Source organism: Oxyura jamaicensis, chromosome 5 (assembly GCF_011077185.1).
Source record: "Oxyura jamaicensis isolate SHBP4307 breed ruddy duck chromosome 5, BPBGC_Ojam_1.0, whole genome shotgun sequence".
Classification (NCBI taxonomy): Eukaryota; Metazoa; Chordata; class Aves; order Anseriformes; family Anatidae; genus Oxyura; species Oxyura jamaicensis.
Window position 1 is genome coordinate 19689744 of NC_048897.1, and position 23839 is coordinate 19713582.

General features: G+C 42.1%; 2 long non-coding RNA genes across 5 annotated transcripts; one reads left to right on the forward strand and one right to left on the reverse strand.

Annotated features, from left to right (window-relative positions):
* The first annotated feature begins 446 nt into the window (after positions 1–446).
* On the forward strand, positions 447–20848 carry LOC118168654. 4 transcript variants are annotated; one of them, XR_004751714.1, is made up of 7 exons: positions 447–457; positions 1409–1583; positions 5092–5230; positions 10665–10732; positions 14432–14580; positions 19362–19459; positions 20456–20848. It is a non-coding gene; the product is annotated as an uncharacterized LOC118168654 (long non-coding RNA). The 4 variants fall into 4 exon arrangements; XR_004751716.1 differs by lacking the exons at positions 19362–19459; positions 20456–20848 and adding an exon at positions 18479–18689; XR_004751717.1 differs by lacking the exons at positions 19362–19459; positions 20456–20848 and adding an exon at positions 17543–17771.
* On the reverse strand, positions 6780–15624 carry LOC118168655. The gene is made up of 2 exons (XR_004751718.1): positions 15517–15624; positions 6780–14551 (listed from the first exon to the last, which is right to left on the reverse strand). It is a non-coding gene; the product is annotated as an uncharacterized LOC118168655 (long non-coding RNA).
* Positions 20849–23839: the final 2991 nt, after the last annotated feature.

Below are 23839 nucleotides of genomic sequence, written 5' to 3' on the forward strand. Positions count from 1 at the left end.
GCTGTTTATTTACTGACTATAGTGCAAATTCTACAAGTAACCACACTGCTTGTAAAGCACCAACCCCAAGGCAAGGAAACGAGAAATAGCTAAGAAGAAACTGTTAAGAGCAAATAATGTAACACCCACCAGTTTTTCTTCTATGCCATGGTAGTGGTAACAGATCTCACCTGCCTTGGTTTTGTAAGATGACCCTTGCACGATGTTGTGGAGCCTGTGGCATCCTAGAGCATTTTAAGTACATAAAAACTTGGGTAAAAATGTTGAGAAATATATTGAATATAGTTGAACTTTTATGGGCCAGGAAGATATATTACATAACCTACCTGGATCCCTTCTGTCTGTATTTTCTATGAATTTACAGGCCTCTAAAAAGTTTTCTGTTTTTCTTTAGTAGAAAGTTCCAGAAAGCAACTTTGCAGGTAGACTGTCTGATACACTTGCCTCTGTGCTATCAGTTCAGTGAAGGAGAAAACTAAAACCAGAGATGTGAACCCTTGAAAGGAGGCTGTGAGTTTCTTAGTGACCTGGTCCATGTTTGAGATCAAAGCTCATTGTGTTGGAGGGCCTGAAAAGACAATCCAAGGAAGGGCAGTTAATGGCTTACCACTTGAAAAATGACTTGAGTGCCAGTTAGAATGAACCATCAAGCTAATGGGAGTGTCACAAATAAGAATGATGGGAGAAAAACAAACACACCTGTCTTTCTCTTTAACCTGTTTTGTTGGGATATCTGTGTCACTTTTCTCTCTACAAGAACATCTGAAGAGAACACTGTGAGAAATGCTGACTGCAGAGATTGCTTAGTATGCATGTGGCAAATGATGTTGATGAATGTAATGACAAATCATTGTCATTAACTGAAACTATTTACATAGATAAAAATTACTTTAAATGATTATAAGAGTGATATTACTTCTTGTTCTGCTCTAGTCTTCCTTTCTACTCCTCTGATTCACCTAGTTCTTGGCAGTCTCTGTGCTGCCAACAGCCACTGTGTTGTTTTCTGATGTTACCAGTGACTGCACAATTTAACGCAGTAGTGCAGTGAAGGAGAAAAAAGCCAAGACCCCCTGTAGACTCCCATCACGAGTAATTCCCTTCCCTCCTGTTGTTCTCACCTTCAGAATCTGCGTAGGTGCCTGATGTCGTGGCTACCATGGTCATCAATTTTGTGTGTCAGGGTACACAACGATTGTGGTTGTTTTTTTTTTTGACAAGTGGCCATTCACATGCTCAGTCACCATTTAATTAAAGCTTGCTAGTTCTTCTCTATCCTGTCTACATATATCTCTGGTGTTTGTTAGCTTACATAGAGATAATGCACTGGAGATACGTGGATTAATGCTGAACTGAGAGAGAGAAAGTAACTTGAATATTCATCATTATTCTGTATCTTAAATCCTAGGTGAAGGGAAGCTGAAATCCTTAAGGATGCTTTCCTGCCCTTGTGACAACAACCTTCTGAAGGCCTTTCTTGAGACAGAAAATGATAAAGATTCTTTCTAGGACCAAAACTACTAGAGTTTCTTGTGGTGCAAAGTCTGCTGAGACAGATAAACAGTGCTGAAGAAGCAGAGTAAGTCCCACCCATTTTGGTTTTGCTCTATAGATAATTCTCTGAAGGGAGAGCCATCAATTTTCAAATCCAGCTTACTCCCTCTTCTTTTACTCTGTGTATGCATACACACACATATATATGTCTGTGTCTCTATATACATATATACCTGCATAGACATGCATATATGTATCATTTCCCTCTTCAAGGGCTGTTGTCAAGGGGAGTAGCAAGTTTCCCACTGTTTCAGCTGGAACTTCCCAGAGTATTGGTTGCGCTTGTTCCTTGTGTTGTTGAAGAACCACAGGCTTAACTGGCTATAGACTTTGTTTACATAACACTGATTTAGGCAGAGGTTAAAAAAAATAATTAAAAAATCCTAGTTTTCACCTATTAAGATTAATGTGCTCTGGTAAAATGATGTGGCAAGCTGGAACACTGAAGAACACAAAAGAACACTAAATTCACCAATGAATATTTAGAAGTGAATGCTGAAATATAAGTTATTTTTCTCAGAAGAAAAATAAATCTTTGCAGCAAGTGATAGAAGAGGGGAAAAGGAAGGAGGAGGAAAGCAGGCATTTTTAATTCTGTATAGCCTGGGGCCTTCTAAAGAAGGACAGTATTTTCTATTGTGATTGTCAGACACTGGCAGATAATGACCTCAATACTTTAATTAACTGTGCAGAAAGTCCCTTCTATTATTTAGATCTTGGGTTGCGTAGGGATTTTTTGCCTTTGTTTAATGACCAGAGAGAAATGCCAGACTCTGAGTGATCGGTTACCACAGTCCTCTGCCATGGCCAGCTTTGAGGAGAAGCAGCTTTGCCCTACAAGCCACCAGCTTCCATCGGTGCCTGTGCTGCAGAGCTATGCAGCCTCTCCCTTTGCCAGTGTCCTTTGTACAACTCGTGGGATTGTTCTGCCCAGAGACAAACCTAAACCCGTCCTTGGGATGAAATTCAGAGTTACGACAAAGATTAAATATTGTGTGAGTTCTGCATAAACTCTAAAAATAGTTAACAAGGAACTGTAATAAAAGTAAAGGTTATGTTATATAGAAATTACATCTGCAAGAAATGTGAGCTGCCAGAGGCAGAAGAATCTTTCCTCAAATGAAACATAAATACAGCCTTTTCCAAAAAAAAGAGTTTTTGAAAGCTTCTGATTAACTTGTTGTGGCTGGAGTAGACCTCAGCACTTTCGACTCAAAAAGCTGGAACATACCCAAGGGTGCCATGCAACTCTCCTCTCCAGACTGAGGAGAAGATATGTACAGCTTCTCCATGGATGGAGGACCAAGATCTGCCTTTTGGGAGTGCAGAGAGGAAGGTGCACTACATGAAAACACGTGCTGTGAGAAGAATGGCTGACACTTACTTGGTTTTACCTTCACTTTGAGTATTGGAGGCAACTCACTCTATACCCAAGTGCTTTTGCTGTACTGGAAAGAATTTATTTTTTTTTTCCACAACTGAAAATATAATTCAGTGATGCCTGTGTACAGCTCTGCACGTACAGAAACACAAACTGGCATCTTTTAAGGTATGGGTGACCTGTGTGCTGAACTGTAAAAACACTCATCTTTAACAGTTACCTGCATCCTGCCTTTTCATCCAGCTCTGAGGCATAGTTGGGTTTCTGCCTTTCTGAACATCTCCAGAGGTGTTGTTTGCTATTCTTTTTGGCAAAGGAATCATTGCTTTCTGCAAACATAACTCCTTAACCTCGAATTTTCTTCTTTTGTCACTCCTCAGAGTTATATTCATGTTTGACTTACTTTGGTAGTATGGTGGGTTGGATATAATCCTGTACAGCTAGCAGATTTTCTTCTTCAAGTATGTTTTCTTCTTCAAAGTTAAATTGTAGGTTTCAAAGTCCTTGATTCTGTAGGACTAAGAATAAAAGTTTTATACTGCTGGAATGGAAACGATACCCAGTTTTTCCCTGAGATTTGGCACTAGCATCTACTTTCTGAAGACATCAAGATGCTGGAGTTCAATTTTGTAGCAAAGTAGGTATCTTAAAAGACATTTTGAAGAAACTTTGAAAAATCTCAGTCAAAATGTACATTATTGGAACAAAGAGGGTGAATGCTGTGCATTGCACTCTGTGCAAAGGTTACATCAAGACTTGCCCAGAGTAATCTATGCAACATGATGTCTGTGCCACATCTTTACAGAATACCTTTCCAAACTTTGTAATGATGACAGCCCTGTGCCTTGTTAACTATTAAGTGCTCTAAATACATGGAAATGATCAGGGAACATTTTGTAATATATTATCAATATCTGTGTGTTTTTAACCAATGGAATTCAAGTGTCTTCCTGCAAGTGTTCAGATTATAAATTTGTTTGCCCAATAGCGTTATCTAATTCCACGATTACAACTGTAGGGCTGTATTTTAGGTACATGCAGAACAGATTTTGTACTTTCCTGACTTGCCCAAAGGTGTTTAAATTAATGATGCAGATAAATCAACCTATGACTGTCCTGGCTTTTTGGAATAAATAGAAGGAAGAAAGTGTCAGGAGCATGTTTTATCCACTAGCAAGCAATTTTACTTTAAATACACAGCACTAAAAGGCTTGATGCATATAAACATGTGTTTTTTCATAGTTAACCTGTGTGTGCCAAGTGTCACTTTGATCTTTTTTGTTCTTCGGTTGGTGTCACTCACTTGACCTCCATATGCAAATGCCTTGAACCTTCTTTGTCATGTAATCTATTTATTTACATAAACCCATGGAAAACAAGTTTTAATCACATACCTACTCAGAATTTTCCACTCACTGAGGATGGAGGTCATGTTATACACTCATTTTTAACTCTATTTGCCAAGACAAACGTCAGCATAACATGAAAAATGACTGAGAATCAGATAGTAAAACCTTCTTGCATTAAAGAGCTTCTGTCAAGTAATTTTATTACCCCGTCTCCTATACACAACACACCACACAGCTGAAGTGTGTGATCTGCTTACTGCCCTGAGGATTGATGCAATTCCCCCACATGCTTTTAGCTCCATAGATCAATCATCCCTCACCATCAGTACTGCACCTGGTGAGACCTAGCTATACTTTGTGACAGATGTGCCATTTTTGCCAAAAGGTTGTTGCTTCTTCAAGAAATACTCCAAAAACACATCTCCCTATTGCCAGCAAACAGCTAACTTTTATTGTGTGGGCACAGAAGATTGTAACCTGTCCAAGAACTTCTGTTCTGGGTTATCAATATTGCATGAAATTAAACTCCTAAAATTTTGCTATTTCATTTATAATTTTAAATGAAACCTCCTGTTGACAGTTGCTTCATCATTTCAGGAGTGCAGGGTCTACATTTTTTGTTCCCAAGTGCTGTAACACAGCCCTCTCTCGATGCAATTTTTATGTCATCTGGAAATACATTTCTTTGATGATTTGTTATGAATCTTTAAATCTGACTGTATCTGATGAAGGCAAATGAGATGATAACTGTGCCAAATTTCTATTATTTGCTATTTACTGAATTATTAATTATAAAATCATAGGTAGGAGGAGAGTGAGCTTGAACAACATGGGGTGCATCTGGAGACCTCTGAGGCTACTGCTGGGATCAAGGAATTAAAGCTGGCATGGCGTCAAAGAAGATGGAAACACCTGCAGGCCTTCAGAAAGGAGAAAGAAGTGGGAGGTAAGTGATTTTTTTTTTTCTGAAACACTGCAGTTGTGCCAACTGTTTGGAGACAGACCAGTGACTGATAGCAAAACTGGCAAACTGCATTTGGTAGAGAGTGCTCTGAGCCAGCGAGGCCCCATGAAGACACCTGAGCACTGCAAGCAGCCAGAGGGCTGCTTTGTGCTGTGCAAATGGCAGGTGCCAGCCTAGCTGCAAACCACCCAGGTGTTAGATGTTTGAACTTTTTGTCTAAAACCTCTGAGAGACCTGAGCTAGAAGCATGACTTCTGGGAAAGCAAGAGTGGTCCAGCAGCAAAGTAAGTAAATATGATACTTCTCTACAAATTCAGACTAAAGCAGGTTTCCCTTCATAAGCCTGCACCAGTCACACATGCAAACCATCTCCAGCACTTCATCGTGCTGCACGGTGTCCATGGAGAGCACTTCTGGTTTGCCTCATATGTTTAGTTCAACTTAAGTAACTTATTGTGTGAGGGGAAGGCCTCCCCTGGAGAGGTGGCCAGGGCCTTGTATTGTTCAAAGTGAGGTGTTGCTGAGCTTGGTGCAGGATGTGGGCAGTGTTCTGGGACATCTTGGTGGGTGACGAGGAGCTTTTCCCTGCACTTCATTTTCCCTTTCACACAGCAGCCCAGGACTGCCAGTGCAGATGCAAGCTGTGAGTTATTCCACCTTGATGTCATGAATTCGCGGTGTGTGCCTCTGTTCCATAGGCAACCCCGGGGAAGAAACCAGGTAATTTGTTTGAGGCTCTTAGTGAATATGCAGTCAGGAGATGAGCCTCTTCCTGTGGCTTTCTGGCTTTCATACAAGGGGATCTCCCGCAGGGGGTGACAGTCTAATAGCACCCCTTCATCAGAAGGGAGTGATGGAGAGAGCCATGCTTGCGGGGGGAGAGTTGTGGCCAGCAATTACCAGAGTAGGTTTGGTGACAACATGGTAGCCTCACTGAATCTGGTACCATCTTATCTCCTCTGTCTTCCTGTAGCTGCCAGCGGTATTTCTTCAGCTTGGTTTCAAGTGAGTACAATGCATAATGTGACTGAGATGGTGCAATTACTCCCATTACTGATGCATATGCATAATTAAATCCAGAGGGCTAATTTGCTGCTTTGCAAGCTTTTTGGCATCTGAGTGGAAAAAACAAGACTCCCAAGCAAAACTCACTTGCAAAGTAGAGAAAAGTCATGCACGGAACTTAATTTTCTTGTTTCTGTGCCAAGTTCTTGGGTGCCCTGCTGTCCAGTGAAGTGAGCAGTAAGTGGAGGTTTAGGTGCTTAGTAAGAGCTGCAAAAGCTGCTGTGCAGAGTCAGAGACTCCCTGAGATGGTTAGCAGCAAATGTTGCGAGAGGAGCAGGAGCCACATGTTTGAACGATGGGGCACCTCCCGTCATTCAAGCTGCTCATCCAAGGCATTGGTTACCTGGCTTGTCCTGCTTCTATTCACAGTATTCACCTGGTCAGTGAAATCCCCCAGTGAGATTTAGGTAAAGGATTTTAACTACCAGCATATCCAAGAGTGAAGGAAACACACCACAACCATCTCTTCTGAAATACTTTCCCCATCTTTATCCCCACTCTTCTTTATTAAAGCAATGGCAGTTTATTGCTGCCCCACCATCCTCTGCCTGCAGGTATGGCCTGTGCTAGCTCTCCATTGTAGAAATCCCTACAGGATTCTAGTTAGCAGCTACAGCTGCTGGAAGAGGAATGCCTTATCTGTGAATCCCTGTAGGACTGAAATATTGAGATATTCAGTGTTGTCAGGGCTTGAGTATATTTGGGCAGGCCCAGAGGCAGAAACATAGGCAACCAGGGAGTTTTACGGATGGGATCTTAGATGTCATGGGAATTTAGCCAGCTCCAAAATCAGGCAGCAGATGAAAAAGGGGCTCTGAGGATTTGCATTTTGAATGAAGTAAAAAATCTCTCTGTAGATTTAGCCTGTATAACTATGCAGGAAGGGAGGCAACGGGGAGACAGCATTATATGATATTAATTATCTGAGTAAAGTGAGGCCTAAAATTCCCCACAGTGCTCTTCTTCTGTCTGTTAAAGTTCATGCTCAACAGCGGAAGATGGTTTAGTTTAGAAATGCATGTGACAATGGCCTCAAAGATGTACTGTGGGTAGCATTCCTCCCCCAGACCTCAGAGAAATGACTGATGGAAATGAATGGGACTTTCCATCACAACCTTCTATGACTCTGTGCCTGGATACAAGGCAAGTGCTGCACGTAGTTGAAGTACATAAATCTGCTGCAAATTGATTCCACTTCAGAGAAACTTAGTTGTTTTCCTCTGTTACAGTCTCCTTCAATGCAATTGTGTTATTGAACTGGGAGCATTTCTGGCACCAAAAGACTTTAAGGGCTAATAGATAGATGAGTAAGAAAATCTGGATTTCTGCGGATGATGAGTGTGGAATACAGTACTATACTGGGAGCACAGGGTGGGGAACAGCAAGCAATAGCCTTTGAAGAATGGTTAAAAGAAATCACTTATGTGCAAGACTCATTTTTATGATATGTTTGGAGGACCCCAGTTTGCTAAGGTGCAGCTGCTGTGACCTTTGAGGATCTCCCCTTCGTGCTGTGTCTCTTCCCTTCCCCATCAATATGTTGCCCTGGGTGAGGGCCCAACCTGGCCTTCAGCTAAGACCAGTCTTTGAGTCCCCTGCCTGTTGCCCAGCTGGGCTGTTTCACACACCAGGCTTTTGGAGAGGTGTTGCTTCTGTTAATCCGTTCCCACCTAGGTGCTAATGTTGAGAACCTAAAAACAGGAGGGCCCACCTTCATGTTTAAAATAATTTTTTTCTCCTGCACTTTTCCCAGCAGGGATAAGGATGCCAGCAGGGATGGAAACCAAGCCAGCAGGTTTCACTGCCCACACTGACAGCGGCGCCATAATTGGCTGGTACTAACAGGGCCCAGCAACCCTCTGTTATACAAACGCACAGTTTGCATTTTAGGCCTTAAAGCTGAGCTCTCTGTGAATGAGGATTTTCACCTCATCACTACTATGTCATCGTTGTATGTCACCATATGTATTTGTATTAAGACCACAGTCGTTCCTTGGTGTTTTTGTTTGTAGTTGCGAAGTATCAGAGGTCACTGTGGTTGTTCCTTAATGTTGTGCTGCTGAGCTGGCCAAGCAGAGAGGCTCTTCCAACTTGGAAACCAGGAACTCTAGGACAGTGACCCTCTGGCATGCTGCTGGTAGTGATCTGCATTTGAAAAATGTTGTTTGTTTAATTTTTTCTAAAGGAATGCACATAATTCTCATAACAACCTTTTGATTCTGGTGTTTATCCTCATCTAAAAGGTTGTTAGTTAAGCACAGAGAGCTTAGTTCATGTATTCAAGATTAGGCTGGTGCTGAAAGGCCAACAGAGGTGATGCTCTGTGCTGTGCTCCTTTGCTACTGAAGACCAAAAGAGGGACTTCTAATTATCAGAAATGAGAAGTGATGGCTGCGTGTTATCTGAGCAAGTGGAAGCAACATAAAAAACTGAACATAGATCTCTTCCCAACAGATTTTGATTTTAAGCTCATCTGGAAGAATTCTGGAGTTTAATGTTTTTTCCACAGAGTAAGACAAAACTAATGCCTAGAAGCAACAGATAATCAAAGCCAAACTTCTGGGGCTTACTTTCCTAGGTAAAAAGAATTACTGTATCCTTCCACCTACATCAATGAACAGTTAGAAGCTTTTTTTTTTTTTTTTTTTTTTTTGCAAAAACAATGTTATTACTGTGCATATTCCAGAAATTTAATTAAAAAACTTTAAACGTAAAGAAATGGAAAATACTCTGTGCTGTACGCTTGGCTTCAGAAGGTACAGTATGCTTTAATTAATAATGATGCATCTCTGCAAGTCAAGAATAAAAACACAATCCCCACTATCAATCCTTACATTAAATTTTCAAACAATCCATTCAATATTAACTAAATATAGCTACAGTAAAATAAAGAAGAAACATTTGTTTGGTTTTGCTCCCTCAGCCATGCAGGACATTATTCTATGTTTTACTTCAAAGGTTTCCTTTCAGATTCACCTGGTTTGAAAGGCAGATTTTGTCCCGAATATGCATGTCAGCAGAGAAAGTGACTGTATTTTATCGAACTCAGCTGCAGTTTTCCTGCTGAAGCATGTTCAAAAGCCAACAGATCTATTTCTGTGATTCATTGCAGTCCATTCTGCTGCTGTTCAGTTGAAGGAAGCTATTTTTGTGATTATTCAGAAGCAAATTTATCAATTTAGTTAGTAGTGAAGAAGTTCCAGACATCTCTGTGATGAAAGTTGATAAATGGATCCAGAAGAAAATTGTTTCTCTATAAAAGGGAATGAGCTGGCATGGGAAAGGCTTGCACAAAACTCTGAAGAAGCATCACAAAAAAAGAAAAGCTGTGCTATTAAGCAAGAGAAAGACAAAGATTATCTTTGCATATGTTGAGGCTTTTGCATGTAACTTATTTGGGGTTGTGTTAATCAACCTACGATATTTATTATGAGAGAGGTCTTGAAATAAAACTGGTCTCAAAACATTAGTCAGATCTTTGTAGCCACCTAAAAAAAAAACAAGAAAAATCAGGTCAAGACTGAAAGATGTCTGAGAATATCCCTTCTGGCTGCTTGAAGAAGTTTAAACTTTATTTTTCTAAAACTTAGGAAATTTGTCTCTCGTCAAATTTAACTGTGGTGACCATTAGAGGAAAACCCAGCCAACATCCTCATGTGTGGTCTGCGATTCTATCTGCCTTGTGGGCTGAGCACCAGTGTCCCCCTTCCAGAAAGGAGGACACCAGCTACCCCATATTGCTTCTCAAGCCCAAGGGCATGCAACTACTTGTTGGTGTATTTAGCATAGAAGTCTTCCTTCTTGGACTGTTAAAGATCTGGAGAATAGGGGGGGGAAATAAGTGGATGGGTTCACTTCCTTATTCCTTTGGGTGATCTTGTGGCAAAGAAGATGATGGTGACAAACTGCCCTTCCTGACTACTCCAGCCAATACAATCAGTGAGTCTAAAATCTCTAGCCTTTTGACCTAATCTAACAGAGCTGTTTTTATAATCTTCACTTTAAAGGAAGCTCCTGAGTTGTTAGAGGAGGGTTAACCTGGCTCAGAGGCTTTCCAGGAGGGTTCACTGATGTGATCTGTGATGTTCCAGGTGTTCCAGTGATGGAGGATGGCTGAGCCCTCCAGATCCTGCTCCTCCCACAGGCTGGAGACCTGCCAGGGTGTCTGTGGGCAGGGGACCACAGCATGGGACATGGCTCTGAGGATGGTGACACCTGGGCCCAACTAGGGTGGTGGCCTTGCCCTGGGATGGGACAGATCAGGGTGCAGAGGTGCAGCTGCAGCCTGGGGCACACTCGCAGCACTGGATGGCAGTGTTACACAAGTTCAACCAGGTCTTACTCCTTTCAGGTTTGGGAATAAAGACAAAACGTGTCAGGCCTGCCACTGGAGATGTGTATTTGCCAGAGGGGGCATCTGTAAGTACTATTATGACATATTCTTTGCTCTTCTGAACAGATTCCCTACATTTCCTTCTCCCACTCTTTTTTTTGTTTTGTTTGTTTTGTTTTTCTGGCTACTTTCCCATGCTTTCTTTCCTCCCAGCTCTTTTCCTCAGCGTGTTTCCCATGCCTCTTCTGAGCTGACTGGGCACTGGAAAGGTCACAGAGCTAATCAGCAAGCTTTGCCACTTGAAAAGCAATATATAAAAACCCAGCAACCATAAGCCCAGCTAAAACAGTCTCTCCTCTTCCTTCCAACTTTTTAGCTTTAGGCAGAATGGTCCAGGGGGAGGAGAGTGCATTGGCACCAGCCTGATGTACGTGCATTCAACAACAAGTCTGCCAGGACCAAATATACTGCAGGGAAAATATGGGATTTGTACAACTGACAGTTTACTCCTGTTAGGGAGTTTGCCTGTCACTGGTAATGGCACAAAGCAGTGATTCCAGGGTTGATACTAAGCCAGAGCAGTGTGTGTGTGCAATACCAGTACAAACCTGTGTGATTCCTCTGTCACTCCGGAGATGTGTGCAGTGTATATCTTTGGCAGGGAGCTGTGAAGTCAGTAAAAGTAGCTTTCTGCGCACCATTGTGGCTTTGTTCCACCTGCCTGGTTCCTGAGCTGGGATTTTTCTCCTGCTTTTCATCTCGTTTCTCATTGTAATACCAGGGTCACACTTTAATACAGCAAATATAATTATAGCGCAGCTACGCAGTGTGACTCCGTTTCATGATACCTGTAATTACCACTCGTTCGTGTAGCTAGCAGGTTAGTTAATTCAGTGAACAAATTACTCATTATCAGTCTACTTTCTGAATTAATATCTCACATTTTAATTGCAACGGTACTTTTTGCACATATATCCAAGGGCTTACTGTGTGACAGTCATTTGCATTATGATTTTATTTGCATTATGAGCTTATGATTGAATTCAGCCTGTGTACAAACATATGGCGTTTATTTGCATGGCAGTAGTATGTCAGGTTAATTCAAAAAGTTAAATCAATATCCACATTAGCACACCTATCATTCCTATGGGAAATCCCTGCCCTGCTGAAACATGCCTGTACTCCAAGGAGTTTGTTCTGGGGTTGGCTCTTGTTTTGCTAGCCTCCCTGTTCTATGTGCCTGGCTATAGAGGTGATCCAGAGTTGCCTGCAGAGGTGATCCAGTTGCCTGCATTACAAATGATTGGCAAGGCTTGCAAACCACTGGAAAGCCTTGGGATTGGGAAAAAAGTCACGAAGGACATACATAGCTGTTCTCCTTTCCACCCCTTCCACGGGGTGGGAAGCCATGGGTGTTCTGCTGGACTCAGAAGGGCTTGGCTTCCACTCAGGGATTATCGCTGCACATTCCCAACGCTGATGTTAGTTTGATTTAACTTTTTGTTTGTTTTAAATAAAAAAGTTTTTGCCCACTTTAGTAGTTTGTAAGAATCACACTTCAAAGGGTTCTCAGGCTGATGTCCTGCAGCCATTTGATGTTAGAAGGTGGCAGGAGGCAGCTCCCTGCTTCCTTCCTTCCTTCCCCTTCTCTCTTGCCTTTGTTCTTTATCCCCAGATAAAGTTGCCGGCGGGAAGCAGCAGCAGCAGCTCGGCCAGCGCTGGAGGTCTGCTCTATGTTGCTGAAGTACTTCCTCAGCCAGCCTGGAGCTGCTGCTGCATGGCCAGGCCAACAAGTCTCTTCCTCTGTGCTTTTCATCTGCTTGATTATCCTCCCCCATGCAAGGACCTCCTTCCAAGGCCTGTGCACCTTGTTCTTCCCTTCCTTTGCTATTCCTTCTTCCCTACCCTCTCACTCTTGCTCCCCACCAGCCTCCTGAGCTTGGTGTCAAATCCAGTGCAGCAGGAAGGGCTGACAGTGCACAGTACCCACAAAACTGGCTGGGACCACAGAGCTGGCAGAAGTCGTTCTGCCTCAGACCTCCCCATTCCTTCTCCCTCAAAATAAAAATGTTTCATTGATTTTCAGGGAAAGAAAAACAAAACAAAACAAAAACAGAGAAAGAGGTATCAAACCCAGCAGAAAGCAACAGCAAGACAATGACAGTCCTTTCCAGCTTGTATGCCTATTGTTCCCTGTACTCTCCTTTGCCTCCCTGTTTTTGTTCTTTCCACCCTTTCCTCTCGTCATTTTCTTTTCCTACTTCTCAATCTCCCCTCCGTCTGTCTATACTCTTCTTTGTAACTTAGTGTTTTGCCCCTGGGGAATTGCCTCTACACATTAGAGGAAATTGTCACTTGGTTAATATTTTTTTTGTGGGTCTGTGACTGCAGGATTTTCAGAGGATCTTGGAGTAAAGAGGCACTCACAACTCTTTAAAAAGCATTGGGAACTCAGCCCCTACATCTCCTGGGATTCCAGGACCCTTTCTGAAACCTGACGTGTGTAGGTGCTGTGACAGGACTGGGGAAACACAAACCTCTTCAGCTTCTTGTGCCAGTGGCCTGGGCTCTAGTCTGGCCTGTTTGTGTGGTGAGGACAGGTCGTATGGCTTGTGGGGAAGAGGAAGGGGCACTGGTGGGAGAGGTGTCCTAGGCAGTTATTAAACTGTGTTTGTACGTGTACAACAATTAAGATAATTATATCTCTTTGAGTAAGAGGCCGTTTGTGTGCTTTTGCTGTTTATATGTATCTAGAAGGAAATTGCAGGCAAGTGCCTGCCAAGTATATCCCTAGAAATATTTTTGAAACTGTCATCCACAGGCATTGAATACCAGAGGCTGTTTAATCTCTCGCCCACTCTCTTTCTCTTTCCAAGCCCCCACTTCCCACTCTCTGGCCTGTTTTTTGTAAGGAAAGGAGTTCAGCTTTTTATTGCAGAGTTAGACAGTTGTGTTTGAGAACACACAGGACTCCAAAGGCGTAACTGCTGGGTTGCCCTCACTTGTTGATAAAGCAGCACCAGTTTGATGCAGAGGGTGGGGACCAGTGCAGCTCTCAGATGCAGGGACACCCTTGGGGACACTCCCAGTCCCTAGGGAAGGTGGCTGGTCTGTCTGCTGCCCTCAGCCAGCAGCTGGCAGCACCTGAATCTGAGCCCCCACAGGCACTGCCACCCTCTCTCCTGCCATATGTGCGCTGTGAGGCGTGGGATGCAGAGGTGGCTATAAAGAGCCCTGCAAAGCCTCTGGGTGCTCAGTGATGGAAAACTTCCTTTCCCTGTAGAGACAGTAATGGTGGGGCAGGTATGAGGGAACCTTCTTCTCATCTGCTTCTGCTCACAGGGCTGAGAGATGAAGACAACTTGAGTGCAAGGAACCAGAATATTGTAGAGGGGAAAAATCTGTTACCACAGAAATTGGACATGGCATCTCTGGGGTACACTGCTCTTGAAACATCATATATCACTTTTATAATGGCCTTTTAAAAGTGGCCTGTTGCAGTCATGGGTACTCTGGTCCTGTTTTGTCCCATCACTAGTCTAGCTGATTTTTGGACCTCCTGTACTGGGAGGCAGATGGATTTTTGGAATGGATGTGCTTAGTCTGTAGTGATCTTTATTCATGATTTGCGTTCAAGTGGCTGTTATGAGTGACCTGTGAAAATGAAACCCAGAAGGAAACCTACAGAGAAATGTGTAATGAATCTGAGTCAGGTTCGTGGCACAAACTTACATAAAATCTGTTGAAACTGTCCAAACTAATGCCTATACATCCATGTCTTACAGTGTGTGGAGGAACCTCTGTTCATTGTTACCAAGAACAGAAGACCTGAAGTCATCCAGAACTCCCTATGTTCACCACAGTCAAAACAAGCGGAAACAGCAGTGCTGAACTGTCAAAATATACTGTGGGAAAAGGCAAAGAAGACACCTTGGTAAGCAAACCAGACCCTCTCCAGCAAGCACTGAACAGTCATATGTACCTTCAAAACAAAACTTAGGTCGTATTACTTATATTTGAAGTTAATCAAAACATGAAATGTGATCCTAAACTAGAAGCAGACATAGATAAACTCATTGCAAATCTAGTATATGGAAACAGGGGATCTGGCCTGTAATGTTATTAACATCATGTTACCAGGAAATCTTAACAGGGGAGCAGATATTAGCAGAGATAGAACGTTTTCTAACACAAATCTAATTTCAGTTTAAAAAAAAAAAAAAAAAATGCTCCAGGGCCACTCTTCTCTGCACATTTCTGTCATTGAGGACTGACAGTCCAGGACTTAGTGATTTTTTCCTAGACATTTGCTGTGATCCATTGCTTGAGTTGTCACTATTAATCATTTGCATTCCTGGAGATAACAGGAGCCCCAAACATGAAGCCAGAACTTCAGGCCAGCTATAAAGTCTGAAGTGTGCAGTGTTCAGTTAAAGGCACAATCCATCTGCTCCTTGGAGTCATGGGGATCTTCCATGGAATAAAGTGGATGTACCAAGTCAGACTGAGTGGGGTGAAAAGTACATAAAGAAGAGAGTGACTCAGTCATCTCTTTTTCTTTGAATACCACAGTGAAGAATTGGATCATTTCTTATTCTATCTGAATTAATTTGTCCAATTTATTGTTTTTTTTTTATGAAATTACCATTCACTTATAAGCAACTTCAGAGTTTTTGGGTGAATCTAACACTTGCAGATCTTGGGTTCCTAATTGGTTACAATGCACAGAGGCAAAAAAGTCAAGTTAATAGTCTTCCAGAGGAATTGGCTATTTTGCTCTCATAAGTGGGTATATAAACATTAATTACATTCTGAAGGGCTGCAGCTATTAAAACCATTTTAGGAGGAAACACTGGATTTTCTTCCTTACTTTCCCACACATATGGGGTGGGTCCCTCATGTTCCAATTCCTGTTTCCTTTTCAGGATATGTCTGGCCTGGTGCTGACCTGTTCACCTGAGGACACGTGCACTCTGTTTAAAAGAGAGGTTAAGCTAGCATGGGATCACTCAGATCTTTGCAGAGCTTTTTTCCTGGGAGTGCAAGCTGAGGCTTCACTGCCACAGCCCTGACCACAAGTGACAGCCAAGGGCAAAGACGCTTCCTCGGACCACAGATTTTTATGTCTTTGGACAAATGAAAATTAGTAGCTACCAACCATAACAATTGTCTGCACTTGTGCCTTCCTTGACAGCTGAGTGAAAAATCAAACAAACTGATCCCCGTGTCCATCCTCTGATGCATTCGTATTGAGTAAATTAAAAAGCTGCGGTTATTTCCTGTTGGAGCTAATGAGCCTTGTATTTGGGCAGGGTGGTGCAATCAGGACAGTCATCAGCTCTTGCCTCCCAGCTGTCACACACTCCTCCAGCCGAGTGCCATGGTGGCCTTTCAGCAGATGCCCTCTCTTCAGGCTGTGGGGCTGATCTCTGGTGGGGCTGAAGCCGTAGCCATTTCTCATTGTTAGTTTACTATGACAACATAATGATATATCTCCTTTAGCAAGAAAAAAAAAAAAAAAAAAAAAAAAAAGGCAGTTTTAGTTCCTTTCAGCTCAAAGTTTTGCAAAGTGTCAAAGCAGTACTGAGTACAGAGCAACAACAAGACAGGTGGCAGATGCCTAGCCTTTCTGATGGGTGGGAACAAGATGAGGCAGCTTTTGCAAGCTCCTGTAAGAAACTGGAATGTTGGAAAAGGATTGTGCAGATTTTTTTGTCCTACTGCTTTCTCTGGGGCTCTATTCTACAATGTGTTGTCATAGGATGAGTAGAACACCTGTGTTTTGCAGTGTTTTAGCTCCTCTGGTGGAGTGACAAGCAAGATGCTCACAGGTTTTACTCATTATGAAATCTAATAGAGGTTATGTTTATTTAATCTACAAATAAATCCAAAGGAAAGATAACTGAGACTGTGCCTGTAAGCAATAAACGTGTTAGAAAATGGATCATAATTTCTGATAGCTTTATATTTACCCTTTTTGGCAGGGGGATTGGGAGGTCCTTGAGAGAAAAGTTGGGATGGATTTTTTTTCTTAGCCACTGAAGTACTGCAGAAATATTCCTGTTCATTATGGAAGCAAAATGTGAAAAGTTCTTTTATACTTTTATACATATATATGTTATATAATATATATATAATATAAATATATTTTTATATAAATTTAATTTAATAAATTTATATATTTTTATATAAATTTAAATATAAATATATATTTATATAAATATATTTATTATATATATTTATAATATATTACATATAATATATATATAATATACTTTTATATAGTGTTTTATACTAAGGCTTCATCCGACAACACATTTCTGTGGCATTACAAACTGGAATGCTTACATAATCATACCAAGGATAGAAGACTTCTTTCCTATTGTGATACAAAGCAAGAAATTAGTCTCAGGAATAGTTAATTTTAGCTTTTCCGTGAGTGGTTGCATTCCCCTATCCCCAAAACAGCTAATGGAGTGACCACCGGTGTATATCTATGATTAAAAGAAAATCTCCCCTTTAAATGAGAAGACCCTGCTCCAGCAGGGGGATTGGACTAGATGGTCTTTCAAGGTCCCTTCCAATCTCTTACATTCTGTGGTTCTGTGACCCACACTCTGCTTTGCAGTACTTGGGCTGCACAGATTCGGTTTCTGTAGCGGGCACAAGCTCGTAACGCCAGCCACAAACACGCACGTTGCTTTTTTGGCAGTTGTTGATGTTCCCAGTTAGGTCAGGAAATGTGTGGGGTTTTCCAGTCTCTGCAAGGTAAGTGCTGTTTTGGACAGTGTCCCAGGGCTGTGGCATCACTGGGGGAGCTGCAGCACAGCGGGGTGGTGATGTGGCACTGCCGTTCCTGGCTCTGAAGTCCCCATTTTCCTGTGCCCCCATCTTAGCTGCTCCCAGGCTCCCCCCATACCTGGCAGGGAAAACTCTTGATGGGGCTAAGAAGACAGGAGCTAGGAACCAGAGAGAAAAGTCATGTTCTGGGAGAATTTTGGAATAGTAATAGCAGAAAATATACAGCCACTGCTCCTGGGAGATAAATACAGCTGCCTCCAGAAACATACATCATCTTCCAGGATACAGCCTTCAGTTCCAGCTGCCCCTCAGAAAGAATCCATGCAAACACAGAACAAGTAGGCCTTAAAACAGGTTATAACATGCTGTGGAGAATGACAAGATTTCCCTATCAGAACAGATGGAAAAGGTGAAGCCTGCATATTTGACTGAGGAGACAAGTTACAGTGTATATGGCTTACACAATGCTGAGTAATAAAGTACTTCTGGGTCCTGTGCAAGCTTTCCATGTAGCATGGAAGGACTGGAAGAAAATGGAGGACAATTAATTTTTTTAAAAAAATGTGATATTTTTATACATTTCATAACTAAGCTATGGAAATTCTTGTCATGAGATGTTCTTCAGCAGGTTTGTGGCACTGATTCAAGACCAGACCCATTTTTTTGACTCGGGGTAGTTAAATGACTGCATGACCACAAACAGTGCTGTGACAAGAGGGTTGTATTAGGACCCCCATCTCCTTTAAAGTCTTTGAAAGTGGCATTAAACAGCTTGGTAGGTGATATGACTGCTGAAAGATTTTTCCTTCTCCTGTTATCCTCAGGTTGCCAAGAATTTGACATGCTGGAGGTCCTGATTCTGTCCTAACTGTGACAACACAGGAGGTTTGGGGTATTTTTAATGATTATTTTCCTGCTTTAGGGTGTGCCTCAATGAACAGCTCTCTGCAGACAGAGAAAGGAGACGAAGATCAACCCAACGGATGCTGCTCATGGTTGTACTCCCCTTTACAAAGATGCTAAGGTTGCAGCTTTCCAGGAGAGGATCTTCATCTACAGCATTTTATCACCTTGCGGTGTCCCACCGACTGTCCCGTCAGAGCCCAAGGCCCATACAGCATTCAGAAGCAGCACATCTCAGCAGCTCTTTTCAGGAAATTGGTAAGAGATGCTACATCCTGAGGCTCACTGTCCTGGCTGTGCAGGTCCCTGCCTGGTCCCTATTTGGATGAGAAGCATCTTTGAGTTTGGGTATATGAAAGGGGAGATGAGAAAAGGATCATGTGAGGATTTTGCTACTCCCTTTTCTGTTCTTATTACTGGAAAGTAGTGTGTGGGATTTTCTTTGGCTGAACTTCCTTATAACCCTCATTTGTAACAATGTCATCTCAAATTACAATCCAGATATTTTTCTGTCAAAAGCAAGGGGAGAGGAAGGGTTGGTAGTAAGAGATGATATATTGACTTGCTTATGCCCTAAAAAAGGGTATAGACTGTGACGGTTTAGTTTATATTCTGGGAAGACAAGAGTTTTAGATTTATCTGTGTGTGTTCTGGAAATGCCCATGCTGGGTCATCTCCCTGTGTGTAGCTATGCAGCCAGACCACCAAAGACTTCAGGGACTGTTACCAAATTATTCCAAATTGCAGGGTAAAGGCTCAGTGCAAGCATCTTCACTGGTTGGGGCAGATCAGGTCACTGTGCCAGATACATGGGACTTGTGTTCCTGGGGGAGAGAGAGAGAGAGCTCATCTTGGGACACAGCCTGTTCAGTGGTGCGGGGCAAGAACTGTTCATCTTTTGAGCAGATTGCTGTCGTACCAGTCCCTAGCCCTGGTCAGTCTATTTCTGATAACATAAATGCTTAATGAGAGCTTCTTGCTCTCTGTTTCTCTCTCCTTTATGCATGCTAGAGGTATTTTATGTTCACTGAGTCCAGTGGAAATGATAGCAGTGATGGGAAGAGGAATAACGAGGATTGTTATGTACAGCTGAACATCGCAGACAAAAGGTAGGGATTTGGTAGGGGGAATATAACTTGTGTTTATGAACTGTTTTCACATAGTCTGTGTTTATGAGCTGTAGCTCCTGCAAGAACTATGTATTCTGAATTAAGAATACCAATTCTGTAGAGCTAGACACAAATCTGTGTTTCAGAACACTATTGTGACTTCTGGACAGTAGAGAAAATGACAATGCGAGAGTGTCTGGTGCCAGGCTCAAGACACATGCTATTCCCTTGCTCCAACACTAGCAGAGTTAGCAGTAAACATGATGCCAGTCTCCCCATTATTTTTTTTCCAGAGAAATTCACAATTCCACATTGACAATATGAAAGAAATACCTTAGAGGATGTGTGCCACAGGCAGGGGAAGCATGAGAGTATGAGAACTGATTGAAAAAATGGGTACTGCTTATAGACAAAAAAACAACGCAGTTTCAGGGATCCCCTTTTGTCTGAACTTTTCCACATTCATTGTGGTCTGTGATGCACAAAAATTAAGGGCTGGGCCAGGCCACTCTCCTGTGGTCTGCCTGAAGTCCTGATGTGCTGGGTAGGCAAAGAGAAACGGGAGGCTGTGCTTTTATACAGGTGCCGAGGGGCAGAGCTGTCCCGTGGTGGTGGGGAGTAGTGGAGAGAGGACACACGGACAGAGTAACATCTGAGGAAAATAACATCTGAGGAAAACAGACAATATCATGCTGGTAGAGAATAAATGAATGAATGCTGCCCTGGAGACTTGAGTTTCAACTAGGAAAATTAATCAAGCACAGTACAGAACTACCTGTTTTTCAAAAATAAAAGGTAGGAAAAAAAAAATTGCAAATGGCATTGCATTTGCTTCCCAAATAAAGGGAGAATGAGAAATCAGAATCCTGCTGGAACACAGCATTAGTTGTGGTCTTTAATTTCCTGAGACTGTTAATTGCAGCAAACAGCAGCCCCCATGCAATGTTCCAGGACTGTGAAAGCACAGGTTTAAGCAGGGAAATATATTTCTTAGAGTGCAGATGTTGCAATTTTCTTCTTAATAATGAAGTGGGCAAAAAGCAAGGAGCTGATAGACAGCATATGTATATTCTCTGAATCTGCAGTACCCGCTCAAATTTAAGGCAGAAGCATTGAAGGAAAAACATTGTGAAGAGACTGAGTAAAACCTGTCATGTACTGGGGACTTTTTACAAAAGGACGGTGTTTACATGAACAGTAAGGACCAGATGGCACAACACTTCTGAAAAGATTTTGCTCTCCGTTCTTTTTTGCTGGCTCTGGGTATTTTTCAGCAGCTGCTGTGGAAGTGTTCTCTGTGTAAATAAAGTTGTGGCATTGACAATGGGCAGTTTAAGACTGCAGGACATTCCCATGGCCTCTGTAGCTCTAGATGGTATTTTTTCCCTGAGAACCTTAATCTGTCTAAGACCAGAATGCTTACAGTGTGGAGATGCATCTAGCTGCTATATTAAAAACAGATAATTTCCAGCTATTTGAAACCCCATGCAAAGGCAGTATCTTCAACTTTTGCCGAAGTTTTCTTCTTACACTACAGCTTGAATACCAGTATAGGAAACGTTAGCAGCACACAGGTGCACATCCAGCCCTGTAGCCCTGTACTGAGAAAAATCAGCTTTAACACAATCAGGGGAAAATTAGGAAAATTAGAATTGTAACCTGACCATGACAGGATGTCCTAAGGCAGCAAGTGAAGGAGACAGGAAGATAAAATGGGGTCTTTGATTGGTGTTACTTCTGTTTGCATCTTTCATTTTTTCTTTGATTTTATCAGTTTCAGGGTTTTTCTTGTCAGTCCAGCTGTTGTGGCCAGCAATGCAGTGTACAGGCACTGAAATTGTTGATATGCAGGGTCAGTCACGGAGAAAAATTGTTTGATATTACTGCTGGATTAAGCCTGCTATCCCTACAGCCAAAGTTGTTTGTAAAAAGTCTCTTTGAAGCTGGTCCTATTTTTTTCCTGGAATAGTAGTTTGCATTGTTGTATATGAAAACTGTTACGCATTGAACCACTGGTCTCAGGATCTCATTTCAATGGTGGCAGCAAAGCTGGGACCCTTGGATTTTCTGAGACCTCATACATGACATGTGTAAGGATGTTGCAATATTAGGTTATTTTTTCATTTTTCTTTTGTGTTTGCCTTTGTCATTTTTGCAACATTCCTTTAAAAATGTGTAACAGGATAGGTCATTAATTGTGGAAAAGAAGCATTAAGCCCCAAGAATTAAATGTCCTGTGGTTCAGCCTGGTCTTTTTCTCTTAGCTCCTCCTCAGGTTTAGGAAACAATCCTGAAGGCTAATGGTTTGTGTAGAAACAAATCCCCGCTGATTGAAGTCTCTTAGCTGAGCCTCTTCTCCCCAGCATCCACCCTTTAGCAGCTGGTCTGAGCTGGTTGTTCCAGCTCTCCCCAAGAGGAAGAAAAGGTGTCATCTCCAGAGAGCAATACATTTCCCAATCAAATCTGTATCTAAAATAGGTGAATTAATGGCACCACAGTGACTACAAAGGAAGTCTGGGATGTTGTCTTAGAGGAGGACCTAACCACTTGCCTGTCAGAATTTATAAGGTGAAATGGCCATGTAGTGTAGGAGAGCGCACCCAGGGTCAGCATCCCCATCGGGCAAAGCTGTTCTTCAAGGAGAATGAGCAGAGTATTTTTAGCTTTGTTGGGAATTAATTTCTGATAATCTAAATTACTGTGAAATTGACTGAAAGATTAACGTACAAACTGGTGTAGCAAAGACCAAACGAGTGCAGCTGCTTTTAAAAAGATGACTGCTAGGGAAGAGCCGAAGCTTGGTTTTGTCATCAAGTGCAGAATTAAAAGCTGTAGGTTAAAAACAAAAACTGCTTTAAATAATTAAAAACAGACTTCTAGAAACATGTGGGCCGTGGCTTATGTGTGGAGGCTAGAAGGTAGGAAGGAGATAAATATGCAGAGAGCAGGCAGAGGTAACGCATTGCATTGCTTCTAAAATGAGCTAAAATCAAGTAGCCTTTGAAACATGCAGTCTTGCCCCCCTCTTCTAGCTGCAGAGTAGTCTCCATTTGTTGGCTTTGTTTTCCATCAGACCTGCCAAACTGGCCTCTTTAGTGGCCCCATGGCCACTAGATCCAGCTGATGGACATGTGGGGAGTGTGCGTCCAGGACCCGAGTGAGGAGAGAGTGTTTTAGTAGCAGGTATTTGTTAGTTTAGTTGGATCCTGAAATGGCGCTACAGCCCCAGAGGACTGATGGTCTGGTCTGGTTGTCCTGGAGGCTACATCCTTGGGGACTGCAGTGGGTGAACATGCAGCTCCTTGCAGATGTGGACACAGATGGTAACAGTTTCATCTTCGTTGAGAGCTTTTGGAGCTGTGAAGCAAAACAAAAGTATGAAATCTAATAATGAACAGAAATGTGGCTGTCATTTCAAGGTGACTTTTGAGTTCTCATCAAGGCTAGCTCTCCAAAGCTAGTTGCTCTGAAATACATTTAAAGCTACTCATTTTGGAAAGTCCATCAGACAGGCAGAAGCAAGAAAGACTTAGTGCATTAGAAAGGAAAAGACACCATAATTACTTTTTTTTTTTTTTTCCTGATTATTTGAAAAAGTGAATAGTTGAGCATCTCATAAAGAGAAAATTTCCTTTGTGTTCTGAAGGGACGAGGAGGACCACCTGATTATAGCAGATCAAACAGAGCTCTGTTTTTGTAGCATGTGTGGGTAGATTATAGCTCACAGCCACATGAGCTGATCTGTGGGCCTTTTCTAAATATGTTCTAACTGCCATGGAGGGTACTATTCCTTTGCACAATAGGGGGTTCAAAGGAAGAAAAAACTCTAGCATAAGTTCTCTAAGCCACTGCGAAAGTAAAAATTTTACTCAGACTGAGGTGGTTCTGTGGGGTGTTAAGGACTTTCTCCATGTTTCAATATTTATGCTTTGCTCTGTGCTATTACCATTAGCTGCTGAGCAAAAATCTGAGAAGCCTTTTAAGAAGGAAGGCAAAAGTACGACAGGCGGTATCTTAAGAGTGACTACCTCTTGGGAATGCTAATAAAAGTGCACCTCAAGACATTTCCCACAATTAAATATTTCAATGAAATATAGAATTTGCATCACTTCTGCTCAGTCTCTTTTGAAGTCTGAGTCCCATCAATATTTTAGTAAAAGAATTTCCTGGCAAACGACAACAACAAGAAAACAGAAAGAAACAACTAGCTTGCAGAAGCTAGTGAACTTGTAAATGTCCATACCAAAATCCTGGTGCTGTGTTGCATTAACAGACCTTACTCAAACAGATATTTCTTTGTCAAAATGTAAGGATGAGTTGCGTAAGTTCCACAGAGGATTGCTCTAGGTCTGGCAGTATTCATTAAATTCATTAATGAGC